At 36.8% G+C, this 14,338-nt stretch overlaps 1 pseudogene; it reads right to left on the bottom strand.

Annotated features, from left to right (window-relative positions):
* Positions 1–3,251: 3,251 nt before the first annotated feature.
* On the bottom strand, positions 3,252–4,468 carry LOC100457769 (ribosomal protein uL30-like; annotated as a pseudogene).
* Positions 4,469–14,338: the final 9,870 nt, after the last annotated feature.

A 14,338-nucleotide genomic window follows, 5' to 3' on the forward strand; every position in this document is an offset into this window, starting at 1 on the left:
CATGGGTTCCCCCAGCGAGCTATTTCCTGCGCCCACCCCTTCCCCTGCCCGGGCCTCCGGAGCTACTCACACGCAGGTGAAGACTGCCCCCTGGTGGGCGGGAGCCCTCTGGAGGCCCGCAGGCCCAGCGTCCTGCGCCCGTAATCCCTGAAACGCGCTCCTCTGGAATCACCCCCAGGCCCTGGGGTCAGGATCGAGGCTGCTCTGGGAACTGGGCTTACACGGGTGTGGGTTGGGACTTCTGGGGTCTTAGAACCAGGGAAATAATAAAGCAGAGGCTTGATGTTGCAAGTTTAGTTCCTGGAAGCTGATTGAAATGGAGATGAGCAACAGGAAAGTTTTTTGGGGGTGCTTTCTAGAGATCAACACCTCTTCCAAGGAAGGGACACAAGCAGGGCTGGGCAGAGAACGTGAGCTGCAGCACAGTCACCTGAAGGCCGGGAGCACAGAAGTTAGGATGGCCCTCTGGGACTAACAGGTTTAGCAAATAAAAATACAGGATGCCCAGTTAAATTTGAATTTCAGATAAACGTGAAAGTTTTTGTATAAATATGTTCCATGCAAGGAGAGGAGAGTGTCTGTGCAAAAGGGGTGGGAGTTGGGGGGTTGCGGTGATGGAGACTGCTTACATACAGAGAGATGGAACAAACAGGTAAAACAGTCACCCACCACATTCGTGGTTTCTGTGGATTAAACCAACTGTGGATTGAAAATATTGGGGGAAAAAAATGGCTGGTTACAACTGTACCAAACATGTACAGGCTTTTTTTTTCTTGTCATTATTTCCTAAACAATATAGTATGACAATTATTTATGTAGCATTTACATTATGTTTTGTATTACAAGTAATCTAGAGGTTACAGGAGGATGTGTGCAGGTTACAGGAGGATGTGTGTAAGTTACATGAAAATACTACACCGTTTTACATTAGGTATTTGAGTATCCATGGATTTTGGTATCTGAGGGAGTTCTGGAACAAATCCCCCATGGATACTGAGGGACAACTGTACTAGGGATAATAGGAGCCACTTTTCTCATTACTGGAAATGAGAGTAGGAAATATGGAAAAAAGAAAAGAATAAACCCAGTGGAATTACAGATACTGGTGTGAGCTCAGTTTGCAATATATAGAGGTATAAAAATACAGATATAAATGCATGAAGGACTATATGGACTGTATGTTTGTATGTAGAACTATTGTGGACTGCATATTTATATCCTTCTCCCAAATCCATATATTTAACCCTAAACCACAATGGCATAATATTAGGAAGTTGAGCATTTGGAAGGCAGTTAGATTTAGATGAGGTTATGAGGGTAGAGATCCCCATGAATGGACTGTGTCTTTTAAGAAGAGAGAGAGACTAGAGCTTGTTGTCTCTACCATGTGGGGATACAGTAAGAAGATGGTCATCTGCAAACCAGGAAGTGGGCCTTCACCAGACATGGACTCTGCACCCTGATCTTGGACTTCCCAGACTCCAGAATTGTAAGAAATGCATTTCTGTTGTTTAAGCTACCTAGTCTATGGTATCTTGTTATAGAAGCCCAGGCTGACTAAGAAAATTACTCCAGATATAAAGTTGGAATGTGTGTGTGTGTAGTTTGCTTGTATGTATGTATATCTATATCTACATATGTAGATATATGAGGATATATGAGGATATATGTAAAGATACATTTATTCTCTATCTCTACTGAGAATATGTAGGGATAGCAACACCCTAATAACAATGACCACATTCCTTGGTTCCTAAATACCATTCTGTGCTAAAAGAAACCAGAGCTCCTTGCAGAAATAGCCACTTCTAAGACCAGAGCTGAAAAAGTACTGTCAATCACTAAGTGACAGTGACAGTTATTATAACATCCAACCATGATTGTCTAGTTCTCCCTGTAGTTGTATCATTTTTTTGTTTCATGTATCTTGAAGTGCTATTATTAAATACATACACATTTAGAATTGATATCTCTTCTCAAGGAATTGACCCCTTTATCATCTGGGTTAGTCACCTTGGCCTGCCTAACAAAATGCCACAGAATAAGTGGCTTAAACAACAGAAGTTTACTTTATTACTGTTTTGAAGGCTGGAAAGTCCATGATCAAGGTGGCAGCAGGGTTGGTTCTGGTGAAGCCTCTCTTCTCTCCTTGGCTTATAGATGGCCACCTTGTTGTGTCTTCATGTATTAGTCTGTTCTCACATTGCTAATAAAGACGTACCTGAGACTGGGTAATTTATAAAGGAAAGAGATTTAATGGACTCATAGTTTCACATGGCTGGGGAGGCCTCACAATCACACAATCATGGTGGAAGATGAATGAGGAGGAGAGTCACATCTTACATGGCGGCAGGCAAGAGAGCTTGTGTGGGGAATCTCCAATTTATAAAACCATCAGATCTCGTAAGACTTATTCACTATCATGAGAAAAATATGGGGGAAACCACCCCATGATTCAATTATCTCCACCTGGCCCCACCTTCGACATGTGGGGATTATAACAATTCAAGGTGAGATTTGGGTGGGGACACAGCCAGACCATATCACTTAACATGGCACTTCTTCCATGTATGCAGAGAGAGATCTCTGGTGTCTCTTCCTCTTCTTATACAGACACCAGTCCTAACGGCCCCACCCTTATGGCCTCCTTTAACTTTAATTACTCTTGTAAAGGCTCTGTCTCCAAATACAGACACTTTGATGGTTAGGACATCAACATATTAATTTTGAGAAAACACAATTCAGTTCAAAAAATAATCCGTACCCTTGTGACCCATGATCATCTTTATCTTCTTGTCTATTTTGTCAGATATTAATATAGCTATACCAGCTTTTTGATGTTTGATGTTTGCATAAATAGCTTTTTTCATTCTCTTACTTTTGTCAGTGTGTTAATACTTAATACGCATCTCTTCTAAACAGTGTTTTACCATGTCTTGCTTTTTAATTGTCTGACAAACTCTGCATTTTGAGTGCTTAGTCTTTTATTAAATTATTGACATGGTTTCTTTAATTCTACCATCTTGCTACTTGTTTTCTTATCTGTTCCCTCTATTTTTCATTCCTTTGTTTCCTCTTTCCTGTCTTGAGTAATTTTTAGTATTCTATTTTCTCTATTGGCTTTTTAATCATACCTCTTTGTACTTTTTTTTTTTTTTTTTTTGCAGAGACAAGTGAACATTTATTTTTGTACCTTTCTTCCTATGTGTATTTCAAGTCTTTTTCAAAACAAAGCCCAAGGAATCTCCAGATTCAATTATGTTCCTGGGCTTGGTCGACAACTGCAGGAGTCTTAGGGAGCCTTGTACAAATGCTAGAGTTACTCATTTACCAACATTAAACCCTAGGATAGAAGATGCAACAAAGCAGGTTTCCTTCCTCCATGGAATGTGCTGATTTCAGACGAGGCAGCAGCCAATGTAGAAAACGCTGGAATTTTTCCTTGGAACTGGACTGTGATGAGAGTTGCTTGCCATGAACATAAGCTACTGTCTTTTCTTTGACCCTTCCTTTCCAGTTTTTGAAGATAAAGCCGGAAATAATCTTCTCCGAAGATACTTGATAAAAATTCCCCCCAAAAAAACAAAAACACGTGCTTCCACTTCACTGATAAAAATTTACTGCAGTTTGGCACCTGGGTCTAGTTCAGCTGGCGGATGAGCTGATTGATGCATTCACCCTGATAGCCAGGTGTGCCTATCTCCTTGAGGAAGCCCACTCTATTTTTGGTAGCATGACAGGCCACTGAGAAGTGGAAAGGGCACAAGAACCATGAGATCTCCTGGAAATGCTTCCCTGGGAAGGCAATTTCATGAATGAGGTCTTCCAAGCAAATGACACCAAACTTCAAACTTCCCAAGGTGCTCCTCAATTACTGTGTTGTCTGTCAGAGGGATGGTCTTATTCTTGACCTTGGCTTGTCCATGTTTCAAAATGAGTTCCCAGACAGACTTCGGATTTGGAAATCCCCAGGTCACATAAGGTTCCACTATACACAGCATTTTTAGGTTCTGGTGGGGGTGACTTTTACAAAGACACCACTAAAAATTTTCTTTAGGCGAAGTCTTGCAATGGTTCTCTGCACCAGTAAACATGCCATCAGTCCTTTCAATGCGTTCAACAAAGGCCAAGGAATGTTTATCTGGCGATTCCAAGGCACGAGGTTTCACTTCCAGTCATCTGAGATGCACCTTGTCACGTTTCTGCCTCCAGGAATCATGTAGAAATGATTCCAGTCACTTAAACCTGAGCCCTCTTCCTTTCCTCTGCTCCTTCTTTGCCAAAAGTGCCTGCTTTGCCTGGGTGGCTTTGAGGGCTTGATAAACCTTCCTCTTTTTCAGGAGATTTTCTGGAACCAAAGCGATTTGTCTTTGCTCTTGCTCCACCATCTTTCTAGTGTTGCAACTACCTGCACTTTTTATTTTAGTAATTGCTTTAGAGGTTACAATAGGCATTCTTAACTTATCAGACTTTATCTTGAAATAATATACCATACACATAATTTGAGATTCTTAAAATAGTATAATCTCATTTACCTGCAATCCATCTTTTGTGTTATTATTGCCATATACATATTTTTGCATGAATTATAAACTCCACAATACAATGTTATTATTTTTAAATGAAAATGTTAATTTTTGAATAATTTAAGAAAATAAAAATATAGTGTTATATTTATTCACATGTTTCCCATGTGCCATATTCTTCAATCCTTCCTGTAGATCCAGATTCTCTCTAGTAGCATCTCTCTTCAGCTTAAAGAGCTTCCTTTAGCATTTAATGTAGTACAAGTATGCTGTTGGAAAATTCTCTCTGCTTTTATGTTTAACTTAATATGCCTTTATTTGTCTTCATTTCTGAAAGCTATCTTCACTGAATATTTAATCCAACATTGATAATATATTTCTTTCTGCAATTTAAAGATGTTATTCCATGGTCTTCTGGCTTTCAATTTTTATGATGAGAAGTCAGCTGTAATTCTTATCATTGTTTTCCTGTATATAATGTGCATTTTTATTTGGTTACGTTTAAGAACTTTTTTTCCCAGTTTTAACTTTCAGAAGTTGGACTATCAAAATGCCTGGGTGTGATGTTCCCTGTATTTATCTTGATTGAGATTCACTGAGCTTTCTATATGTGTGACTTACTGATTTTGACCAATTTTGGAAAATTGGTGGGAAGAGCCATTATTAAAGTTTTTTAAATTCTTATTTGCAAATCTTAATCCCTAGGTCAGCAGTCCTCAACCTTTTTGGCAGCAGGGACTTGTTTCATGGAAGACAATTTTTCCATGGACAAGGGTGGGGGATGGTTTCAGAATGAAACTGTTTCACTTTAGATCATCAGGTATTAGTTAGATTCTCATAAGGAGCATGCAACCTACACCCCTCGCATGTGCAGTTCACAATAGGGTTTACACTCCTGTGAGAATCTAATGCTGCCACTGATCTGACAGGAGGTGGAGCTCAGGCAGTACACTCACCTGCTGCTCACATCCTGCTGTGCAGCTCAGTTCCTAACAGGCCATGGGCTGGTACCAGTCTGCAGTCCTGGGGTTGGGGACCCCTGCCCTAGGTTGTCTATAGACTTGTTTCTAATTGAGGTCTTTCCTGTTTCTTCATCTGTTTTTTTTTTTTTTTTTTGCAAAAATCTCAAATTTTCAAGAAAGTTGCCCAAATGAAGCAAATCTTTTTTTCTCTAAATTATTTGAGAGGCAATTTCCAACAAGATGCCCTTGCCCACTGAACACTTTTGTATGTATGTATTGCCTATAACAAGGATATTCTCCAATATAACCTAATGAGATCATCAAGGTCAGGAAATTAATGCTACTATATTACTATCACCTCATCTTCAGATCTCATTCATGTTTAGTTGTCTTAATAATGTTCTTTACTGTAAAATATTATAGTCCAGAAACTCACGATGGATTTAGATGTCATGTCTCTTTAGTCTCCTTTAGTCCATAACAATTTCTTTCTTTCCTTGCATTTCATGATCATGACTTTTTTGAAGATTATAGGACAGTTATTTCATAACACATCCCTCAATATAGATTTGTCTTAAGTTTCTCCATGGTGTATTTTAGTTTTTGCATCATTGGCAGAAATATCACCAAAGTGAGCTATACCACTTGAGGTGGGACATCATTGTTATTTATCTGACTAATGGAACAAGTTATGCACAGAAAATTTACCAAGATAGGCCATATTTTTTATGAGGCTTTATTTTTGTAAGACCTTAAAAAATCTCAATAAATTTAATAGTATTCAAGAAATACCAAGTTTTTTATTTGACCACAATAGATTCAGATTAGAAATCAAAAATAGAAAAATAACTAGAAAATCTCTATTTAGAAACTGAATACTGTAAGTCTAAATAATCCATAGGTCAAAGAATAAATCAAAAGAAATTGTAAAGCATTTTTCACTGAATGAAAATGAAAACACAACAGAGCAAAATCTGTAGAATGTTACTGAAGCATAAATTAAGGGGAAATATATATGGCACTAAACGCCTATATTAGTAAAGAGGACAAGTCTCAAGTCAATGGCCTCATCTTCCACCTTAAGAAACTAGAAAAGAAGATTAAATTCAACCCAATGTAACAGGAATGAAGAAAATAACAAAGAATCAAGTGGAATTCAATGAAACAGAAATCAGAAAAATAATAAAGAAAATTATGAAACCAAAAGCTGGTTCTTTGATAATATCAGTAAAATTGACAAATTTCTAGCCAGACTAATATGGAAAAAAGAAACAGAGGACACAAATTACCAATATCAGGAATGAGAAAAGTGGCATGACTATGGCTTCTAAAGATACTATGAGGAAAAAAGCGGATACTGTGGACAATTTTAGGCCAATAAATTGAACAACATAGATATAATGGACAAATTATTTGAAAGACATGAACTACCAAATCTCACTCATGAAGAAATAAATAATATTTATACTGATAACCCTATACTTATTAAGCTAATTGAATTTGAGTTAAAATTCTTCTCATACACATACACACACACACACACACACACACACACACACTCAAACTCACACAAACCATGTGCAGGTCCAGAAAATGACAAACATGAAAGAACTTCAGAAGCAATTTTTTTTAAATTTCAATAGCTTTAGGGGTACAAGTGGGTTTTGGTCACATGGATGAATTATATAGTGGTAAAGTCTGAGCTTTCAGTGTACTCGTCACTCAAATAGTGTACATTGTACTCAATAGGTAATTTTTCATCCCTTACCCCCTCCCAACCTCCCCACCTCTGAGTCTCCAATGTCCATTATACCACTCTGTATGCCATTGGGCACCCATAGCGTAGCTCCCACTTATAAGTGAGAATATGCAGTATTTGGTTTTCAGTTCCTGAGTTATTTCACTTAGGATGACAGCCTTCAATTCCATCCAAGTTGCTGCAAAAGACATTATTTCATTCTTTATGGCTGAATAGTATTCCATGGTATGTGTGTGGTGGGGTGTGGAGGGGTGTGTGTGTGTGTGTATATATATACACTTCAGATATATATATAGATCGTGCCACTGCAGTCCAGTCTGGGCGACAGAGAGAGACTCCATATCAAAAAAAAAAAAAAAAAAAAAAAAGCAAAAAGGTGGAATGCTGCCTTTGTTTTTGTCTTTTTATGGCTTCTTCTGGTTATTGTCATGGTGACTGTCAACCATCATGGCCCTAGTAGGAGTATTGTTTAGCATGGAAATGTGATTATAATAAAGCCTGAGGTATTTTTGAAGTCACTGGTCATCTATTTTGGTTCTAACCATCTCAGCTGGTGTGGTTAAAAAGGGAACTTTTTTATCACAGGTGTCCTGTTTCTTAAAGATAAGCAGAGTTAGGACAGATAGAAATTCAGCTATGTTATATAGGCATTACACCAGTGGGAATGGATCAAATGGTAGATCTAGTTTTAGTTCTTTGAGAAATCTCCGTACTGTTTTCCATAATGGTTGTAGTAATTTACATTCCCACCAGCAGTGTATAAGTGTTCCCTTTTCACCACATCCACACTAAAATCTATCGAGTTTTAACTTTTTAAAAATAAACATTATGGCTGGGGTAAGATGGTATCTCATTGTGGTTTTAATTTGCATTTCGCCAGTGATTAGCGATGTTGAGCATTTTTTCGTATGCTTCTTGGCCATTTGTATATCTTCTTTTGAGAAATGTATGTTCATGTCATTTGCCAATTTTGGATGGAATTATTTGATCTTCAACAAAGACAAAAACGTATACACTAAGGAAAGGACACCCTATTCAATAATGCTGGGAAAACTGTATAGCCACATATAGAAGCGTGAAACTGGATCCCCATCTCTCACCATATACAAAAATTATCTCAAGATGGATTAAAGGCTTAAATCTAAGACCTGAAAACATAAAAATTATAGAAGAAACCCTAGGAAAAACTCTTCTGGACATTGGCCTAGGTAAAGAATTTATGACAAAGATCCCAACAGCAAATGCAACAAAAACAAAAATAAATAAATGGAACATAATTAAACTAAAAAGCTTTTGCACAGCAAAAGAAATAATCAACAGAATAAACAGACAACCTAAAGAATGGGAGAAAATATTTGCAAACTGTACCTCTGATAAAGGATTAATGTCCAGATTCTGCAGAGAACTCAAACAAATCAGCAAGAAAAAAACTCAAACAACTATTACTATAAGGAGTTATTTGTAAAACTCAAGCAGATTTCAAACCTAGAAGAAATGAATATTTTTTAAAAAATTCATAACTTATTACAATTAACCTCAGAAGTGAAAGACAAAATAAACAAATTTTCAGAAAGGAAATGGAGTAGTAAATTAGTTCCCCCCTAAAAATTCACAGACATTATATCCAAGTTTTAAAGAGCAGATGACTATAATGCTGTTTAAACTATTCCAGAGCATTGGAAAAAGAAGGAAAACCTTCAAATTCTTTTTATGACGTTTGTATAATATTGATAACAAAACTTGAGAAAGAGGCCAGGCGTGGTGGCTCATGTCTGTAATCCCAACGCTTTGGGAGGCCAGGGCAGGCAGATCGCTTGAGCCTAGGAGTTCTAGACCAGCCTGGGCAACATGGCAAAACCCCATCTCTACAAAAAATAGAAAACTTAGCCACGCATGGTGGTGCACGCCTGTAGTCCCAGCTACTCAGGAGGCTGAGATGGGAGGATTAACTGAGCCCAGGGAGATTGAGGCTGCAGTGAGCTGTGATCATACCAGTGCACTCCAGCCTGGGCAACAGAGTTAAACTGTCTCAAAAGAAAAAAAAAGAAAAAAAAAAAACGACTTGAGAAGGACTGCACATGAACACACACACAAACACACACAAAAGAAAATTCTGTATCAATCTCATTTAGGGAGATATATGTCAAAATATGAAATGAAAAATTAGCAAAAATCATGAGCACATTAAGAATAAAACATCACTATTTCTACCTCTGATATGAAGGAGTAAAATACCTAACAAATCAACCTTTCCATAAATGACAACTACAATCTCTGGGGAAAAAATTTAAAAGTAAAAAATAAGCCAACTACCCTGTCATTGAAAAGCGTTCAATGAGAGGAGGCAGTGGCAGATGTGGGGTGAATTTCATGTTTTGTGACTTGACTCTGGGAGTAGCAGCAGCTGTCATGGTCGTACTTGGCAACAGAAACTCCAATAGAAAAGCACATCATCATGCTTGCTGAAGGAACTAAACAAAGGATACTGGAGAAACCAGAGCTGCCAAAGAGAGAGGATACCCTAGAAAAGAGAAAACCAAAGAGGAAGAATCCCAAAATCTGTGTATAAACTCTGCCCAGTCTGGCTCCCCTGAAACATGTATGTATGGGGCAGACTGGAGGCAGTCTTAACGGAGGTCTGAATTGCCACACACTACAGGCCAGACAGACTTTGAAGTATGACTCTCCCAAGTTAACTGCTTCATAAAACAACACATCAACACTATTTGGAACAATATAACAAACTCCAGAGCCTCCACAACATAACATTCAAAATGTCTGGAATACAATTCAAAATAATTGACATACAAAGAACCAGAAAAGTGTGGCCCATTCTCAAGGGAAAAAGCAACCAACTGGGGTTCAGTCCTGAGAAGAGCCAGGTGTTGGAATGATCAGATAAAGACTTTAAAAGCAGCCATTATACCTACGCTCAATGGGGTAAATGGAACCTTCTCAAAATAAATGAAAAGATCAGAAATCTCAGCAGAGAAATAAAAAAATAAAATAACCAAAAAGAGATTTTATCTGAAAAATTTAATATCTAAAATAAAATTCACTGGATGGGCCTATTTGCAAAATGGAGATGACAGAGGAAAGAATCAATGAACTTAAGGAAATCAACCAATCTGAAGAAAAGGGGAAAAGAGCACCTCAAGGACATGTGGAATAACTTCAAAAGTAGAGGAGGAAGAGAATGGAGCAGAAAAAACATTTAAAGGGAAAGGTCTGAAAACTCTCTACATTTGATAAAAGATGGGAATGTGCAAAATTAAGAAGCTCAGCAAACATCAAACAGGAAATATTTAAATAAAAACTTTATTGGTTACATCATGGTCAACTCACTGGACCCAAGGAAAAAGAGAAAATCTTGAAAGCAGCCAGACAAAAATGAAATGTTACATTTTTATTTGGACAACAACAGTTTAAATGACCATAGACTTCTCCTCAGATGTCACAGAGGTCAGAAGACTGGAGAACAACATCATTAAAGTGCTGAAATAAGAAAACTATCAACATGGAATTTTATATCTAGTTAAACTTGAAAAGTAAAAGCAAAATACATTTGCAGATAAAAGAAAAGCAAATGAATTTCTTCTAGCCATTAATTCTGGCTTATGAGAGATGATACCAGAGGTAAACTCAGATCTTTAGAAATGAATGGAGACCAACAGAAATAGTGAATATCTGAAGAAATCTGAGTAAATATAAAAGTCTATTTTTCTAATAATTTCTTTCAAATAAATATGAATACGGAAAAATTGTGAAATTCTCTTGTCCAGTTTATAACGTATATAATACAACTGTAACATAAATGCAGGTGAGGTTATAAATTAATCTATACAGCACAAGGTGCCTATATTTTACGTAAAGTGGTACAATAGTAATCTTAAATAGACTGAGAAAAGTTAAGGATATGTTGTAATGCTTAGAACGATGACAAAAATAAAATTTATAAAAACAAAGAGGTATAGATTAAAAACTAATAAATACATAAAATGAATTTAAAAATGCTTGAGCAATCCAGAAGAAAGCAGAAAAACAGGAAAAGAGAAACAAAAGATAAGTGACACAAACATAAAACAAATAACAAAATGGCAGACCTAAGTTCAAACATATCAATAATTATATTAATTATTAACGGTCTCAACATCCAAATAGAAAGACAGAGGTTAGAGAAATGCATTTAAAAATAAACAATAAAAAACATAACCCAACACACTTTAAATATAAAGATAGGAATAAGTTCAAACTAAATGAATGCAAAAAGATACATTATGCAAACCATAAGAGAGCTAGATTAGGTACATAAATATCTGATAAAATAGAATTCAAGATAGAATAGTACCAAAAATGAAGATGGAAATTTTATAGTGACAAAAGGATCAATTTATCAATGAGACTTAATAACCATAAATGAGTATAGATCTATCAACAGAGCCTCAAAATACATGAAACAAAAGTTGACAGAATTAAAAGGAAAAATACAAAATTCCATAATCACAATAGGTTTTTAACACCTCTCTCTCAGCAAGCGATAGAGCAACTAGACAGAAACATCAGTAAAGATCTGTAAAAATAATGGTATAACTCAAGAATATTAATAATAATATTCACCATGTTGACCTAACTAATAGTTACAAAACACTACCCAACAACTGCAGAATACACATTTATTTCAAGTGTGCACTATGTGTCTGCTGAGATTTACCATAGTCTGGGCACAAAACAAGTCTCAATAAATTTAAAAGCATTGAAATCATACAGAATATTTCTCTAACCACAACTAAATTAAATTAGAAACAAATGAAAGATAGGCAGAAAAACCCAAAAGCTTGTGATAAGATTCTTAACACACTCAGTAGAATGTTTAAAATTAAAAAGACTGACAATACCAAATGTTCGTGAGGATATGGAGCAACTGGAACCTTCATGCATTGTTGGTGGAAATGAGAAATGATACAACCACTTCCAAGAAGTGACAGGATTTTTTTTTAAGTTAAACAGCATACTCTGGTTTTTCATCAGATTGCATAAATCTTTTGCCTTTTACTAAAATTTTAACATACACCTACCATATGACCCCACCAGCCCATTTCTAGGTATTTACCCACGAGAAATCCATGCATTTGTCCACAATAAGATCTGTATGTAAATGTTCACAGAAGCTTTATTCTTAATAGCCAAAACACTGGAACCAACTTAAATATCCATAATTTAACTGAATGAATAAGCAAAAAATATAGTATATTCATACAAAGGAATATTACTCAGCAAGAAAACAGAACAAACTACTGATAAACACAAAAACATGGAAGAATCTCAAAATCAGGCAGAGGAAAAGAAGGCAGAAATGTATATATGGATGGACAGATGGATGGATGGATGGATGGATGGATGGATGGATAGACAGACATACACACAGACACATATCTAGTATTACTCCATTTATATAAAATCTTAAAAAAAATAAAGCATGTAAAGGAATAGAATCAGTGGTTGCCTGGGACTCGGAATAGAGGGAAGGGTGTACTGTAATAGGACATAAGGAATCTTTTGGGGCAGATGGAAAAGTTTTGCCTCTTGATTATGGTCGTAGTTTCGTGGCTATATACAACTGACAAAACAGCATCCCCTTTAAGTGAATTCAACTTATAGGGTGTTATTTACACCTCAAAGATGATATTTTAAATTTCAGCACAAAAAATTAAAAATGGGATCAAGTGGGATTATTCTAGGAATACCAGGACAACTCCTTAAAATCCATTAATATAGTTTATTATGTTAAGAGACAATAAATAACATGTGATTATCTCCGTACATTCTGGGGGAGCATTTGATCAGATTCTGCACTCATTCTTGATATTTAAATTTAAAATCAAATAAAATAGAAATGTGTGGATATTTCCTTGACATGATAAAATGTTTTGAATAGAGAACTACAGAAGCTATTGATGCTAAAGTCAGAAATAAGACAATGATTACTGTATTCACTTCCTATTGCTGCCACAACAAATTTCCACAAATTTAATAGCCTAAAACAACACAAATGCATTCTCTTACAGTTCTGGAAGTCAGAGTCTAAATGGTCACACTGAGTTAAAATCAAGGTGCCAGCAGGGCTGCATTTCTTTCTGGAGGCTCTAGGAAAAAATTTATATGCTTACCTTTTTCAGCTTACTAGAGGCTATCTGCATTCCTTGGTTCATGGCTCTCTTCCATCTTCAAAGCCAGCATTTGCATCATTCTGACCTTGGCTTCTAACATTGCATCTCCTTCTCTGACTCTTACTCTCCTGCCTGCCTCTTACAAGGACTCTTGTGATAATCTTCCCATCTCAGGGTCCTTAACTCAATCACATCTGCAAAGTTACTTTGTCATGTAAGTTAACACATTCACAGGTTCCAAAGATTAGGACATGGACATCTTTGGGGTGGCCATTATTCTGCCTACCACACTTACCAAGTGCAAATGAGGATAATAATCAGGTAGACAAGATGGCCTATTCAATGGATCTCCATTGGCCTCTTTACCCAGACACCCCAGTATTTGCTCAATGGGCTCACTAGCAACGTGGCCACAATAGCAGGGATGGAGGTTATACAAGGGCTTGGATTTCCATTCAAGCTTGATCCAGCTTCCACTATTGCTGAGTACTCAACTGCAGAGACCAATACTGAGTGCCCAGTACAGTATGTAGCCACCCTATTAGACACCTTCCATCATGGAGGAGGAAGCAATTTACCCTTGCTGGAATAGACATTTCCTGGAATACGGATTTGTCTTCTCTGCCTGTTGTAGTTTGACTAACAGCAGCATCTATGGACTTTCTGAATACTTGAATTACACTCGCTATCCCTTGCAACATTGTTTCTGTCCAGGAAAAATAATTTTAAAGCAATGCATGATAGGCTTATTTCTAGAGCATACACTTGTCTTATCATGGAACCTCATCATCCCAAAGCAGTTGAAGTAATAGAACAGTGAACAAACCTGTTGAAGGCTTAATCACAGCTCCAATTTGCAATCAACACCTTATGAGAGTTGGGTGTCATTTGCAGCATGCAGTATATACTCAGAACTGGAGACTA

Source organism: Pongo abelii, chromosome 11 (assembly GCF_028885655.2).
Source record: "Pongo abelii isolate AG06213 chromosome 11, NHGRI_mPonAbe1-v2.0_pri, whole genome shotgun sequence".
NCBI classification, from domain to species: Eukaryota; Metazoa; Chordata; class Mammalia; order Primates; family Hominidae; genus Pongo; species Pongo abelii.